We start from the raw sequence: 4116 nt of genomic DNA on the forward strand, positions 1-4116 counted from the left end.
AAAATATAAGTTGGCTTACTGGGACTTAGAATCACAAACAAACAAACAATAGATCTAAGATGAGGAAAATTAGGAATCAACAGGCTGCGAAATGGAATTTTACCCCCCCCCCCCTCCCCCATTTTACCTTTTTTTCAAGACCCTCTATTAAACTTCCCGTTCTTTTTGTGAATCATAATTTAAGTCCTAGAAAAAAAAAAAAGTATAATACTACAATTTAATATGACCTTCAGTGTACAATCAAAACAATGATTTTCAAGCAGATGATATAAGTAAAACCTCAGTATTCTCTAGAGGCACCATTAATTCGACCAAAACAAGACCAAGCTGATTGACATAAATGTAAGACAAGAAAGCAGTTTCTTAGAATAATTTTATGTAGCCTGTGAAACATAATTTAACATTAAGTTTTAATGCGATTTTCTCCAAAAATCAACTGATATCAACTTTCGCCGGCACTTAACCGCTTGCGGGGAAAAAAGCTGAGTGAAGCAAAATACATCTTGTATTAAGTGCGTGTTCAATAAATATGTGGAGTTGCAAAAGTGAATGTTATAACGTCACAGAAAGCTATTTATGCTGCGCGATATTAATTTTTTTTTTTAACCGTTTACGGAAACTCCCTCCCTCCCCGGAGTTTTCGTTATTTTAAGGCGTAGCGAATTATTTTGCTCTGAGAAGAAAGACCTTAGCTTACTCTACAAGATGACATAATTTTAATTAGCTGTGACGTCATATGACGTCACGTTACGTCATTAGAGCCGGCATCTTGGATCCGCCATCTTGGATTTCAACATTTTCTTAGAAAGTCACAAAATAACGGAAATTGATGCAAAATCAAGCTAGAATGCTTATGGAATGTAAAAATAAACAAATCTTGCACTTCTGTTTTAAAAACCAGGAAAAAAAGAAAAATGTTAAAAATGACGATTTTTGGCAAGACCTTACGGGGGGGTGGGTGGCATCCACCCCCCCCCCCCCCGGTCATTTGATTCAAACGTCGAACTGTTCATGTGCCGAACTTATACAGTTGCACACTTAATGCAACAAATAAGAACGCTGTTTAATGGTTTGGCATATCGCTCTGTGGTTTAAAATGAATTACAAACAGCAGTTTTTGAAGTACAGTCGCCAGGCTGGCCAGGCTTCGGTTAAATTTCTTCAAAATCGATTAATTCGGTAAATTTAACTGCTACCTTTAGCTTCTAGTCTTGTTTTTGTTTCCTTTTATTTAAGAGATATATTTAAAAGAAAGAGTCGAAACAGGATACGATCCAGAGCGTTACGTCGCGCCTAATTATTCTGCATGACCGCCTCCATGACAGCTCACTCGCCAATCAAAAACGTTCTTATATTTACAAATGTATTAGCGTAATTTATGCATTAGGTTCGGTACATGAAAAGTTCGACGTTTGAATCGGAGAGCTCCGTAGTCGCTCCACAGTCGATCTGACCGACTAATCATGTCGAACTTAATTCTTGGGTCGACCCAAATTACATCTGTCGATCTTAATTGATTCAAACGTCGATCTCTTCATGTACTTAATTGCGGGTATTAGGTTCGGTACACGATAAGTTCGACGTTTGAACCGGGCCTGAAACCTGCGTGGTTTGTAATTCCACTGCTTTCTCAACAAAGGGAACGTTCGCTGCGTCATCCGAGTCAGGACCCTGACCGCCTACCCCAGCAGTACTGTTTGTGTCATGTCAAATGTACCTCTTACCCTCTCCCCCGGGGAAAATTAGTCATAACTCCGAAGATTTAAATATGCCTTATGGATGATAAGGTCATAGGCTTAAAATTCACCACCACGCCTCGTTTACGCAAATTATTCGCAACCTTTCGCCACCTCCATGCAGTTTTCACGTGGGCATTCATTTCATCTTCGCTGCTTTGGGAATTCGTTCACGATATTTAGAAGTTTGCATTTTGAAAGCGAGGCTTGGTGGTGAAACTAGCCAGGTCGACGGAAACTTGCATAAGGGTTATTTGCCGCAAGTGTAGATTTGAATCTCCCTCGTGCATTAGCAGGAAATTGTTTACGCCGACCATGGGACTGCTTTATATGACCATCTCAAAACGCATTAACAATACATATTTCTTACGAATTTTCAACACATTTCTTGATACGGAGTAACATAAATAACCACACTTTGACCCAGGACTTGGTCATCGTCTTGCGTCATGGTTTTGTTTGCGAGGGTGTTGTGTCGCGAAACTTAAAAACGAAATATATTATCACCTTTATTTCCGAATTTTTATTTCCTAAACAGGTTTTGCTTTCTTTCTTCAGTTATTATTTTCCTGCACTAAGGCTTGGGGAGAACAGTTTGAAGTGCATGTGTTTCTTTTACTCAAATTGATTAATAATTTACTCTGGTAACAGTTATAATGAATTCTTGCAAACTTTCAAACGTCAAAAAGATATCGCAAAGAAAAGTCACGTTCATTGCTGTCATTACGACAGATTGCACCTTTTTGTTTTTGTTCTGTCTGGAAATGCTATTTTCGACAATTAAATTGCAACATGTGTACATGTACAAAAGGAGAAGAGATAAGAGTGTAAAATAAAAAGCCTAATGAAAAGAAGAAAAACAGTTTTGACATTTTTTTAAAAACGAATTTTACCTTAAGGTGATTCCATTGAAATAGAATTTGTAATCAAAAACGTCGCACAATTGTTAATTACAACTAGTACATCAGATAAATGGAATAAAAAGATGGGGTCACCATGCTTTTTATGTTGCTCTCAAGAGGTATAGTTTATAAGTAGTTTGCAAGTTCATATAAAAGCAAACCTAGCCTTGGTTGAGAGGCGCTCAATACACACTGAATATTTTGGTAGAAGTAAATCTGAATATGTTCCTTAAGTGACACAGCAATGTTACAGTAATTAAAACGCCGAACATTTGCCGAAAAAAGCAAAATTAATGGAATGAATGGGCTATTGAAGCAACTACTTGCTTCATTGAAAGAAAAAAAAACGGATCTTAATGAAGATTCAATAAGAATAATTCAAAATTGGGAAATCAAAATTCTATAAAACGTAGATATACCAGAGAGTGTCGTTTTTTTTTTCTTTAAAATTATGTAATGAATAGGGAGGCCACTGTGCTCGTTTAAAAGAAAGCAACCATTGATTTTCCTGTCGAGCTTCTCCTCTAAGCCCCGGCTAAACGATCAAACATTTTCGTTTAAAATCATGATAGAAGAGCATGTTTGACCGTTTAGCCACCTCTGTCAACATTACATTTACATGGTTTCCCATGTTTGGTCTAGATCAAACATTTTCATCCAACATTTTGCTTAACGCTAAAATGTTTGATCGTTTAGCCACCTCTAGAAACCAAACAAGCCCAAGCGGGAAAAAGCAACCAATCAGAAACCGAATCTATGAGACGTTGCGCCATAATTTCAGCGGTAATACGGACAAAGCGCTAGGTGGGCTCAATTTGGTTGATGTTTGATCAAACATTGTTTGCTCGTTTTGCCACTCCATGTTGTGTGTGACAAACACGTCACGATGTTGGACGAAAATGTTTGATCGTTTATTAATTTTAGCCGGGGCTTAAGAAACCTCGTAATGCTTTGTGTGCACGCGAACTCTTGTGCTCTCTTGATGACGCAAATATTATGCGCAGAAAGGATGCGCTATACCATTTACTGAAATCACCGTAAGCGAGTTAGAGATAGGGAAAATTGAAATAAAACAATGTTTTGAGAAAAAAATCCGCAAAATCAACATTTGAGTCCGACGATTTTGACAAAAAAGACGAATCAAATCAAGATTGATACACCGTTCCTAAACTTTTCAGAATCACTGCAAGTGAACTGGAAAAATACTTACCATCTCCAGAGATCCTCATAGCATGTGTTATCTTAGGACTTTACCATAAATCATACATAGCTCTCTGTAAAGACCTGTTCATATTTTTCATTCAGATAATGATGTTTGTCACGTTTCGTCGTAACTTGCTCTCGAGTGGCGTTGCGCTCTCCACTAAATACTCACTGACCCGTCAAAGATCCTCCTTCCCAAAAGTGGCAGGGAGGGGGGGGGGGGGGGGGGGAGGTGGGTGGCTTGTGGGCATGTAGTTTAAGGACGATGTAACAGA

Source organism: Oculina patagonica, chromosome 2 (assembly GCF_052425735.1).
Source record: "Oculina patagonica isolate OP01 chromosome 2, crgOcupat, whole genome shotgun sequence".
Lineage (NCBI taxonomy): Eukaryota > Metazoa > Cnidaria > Anthozoa > Scleractinia > Oculinidae > Oculina > Oculina patagonica.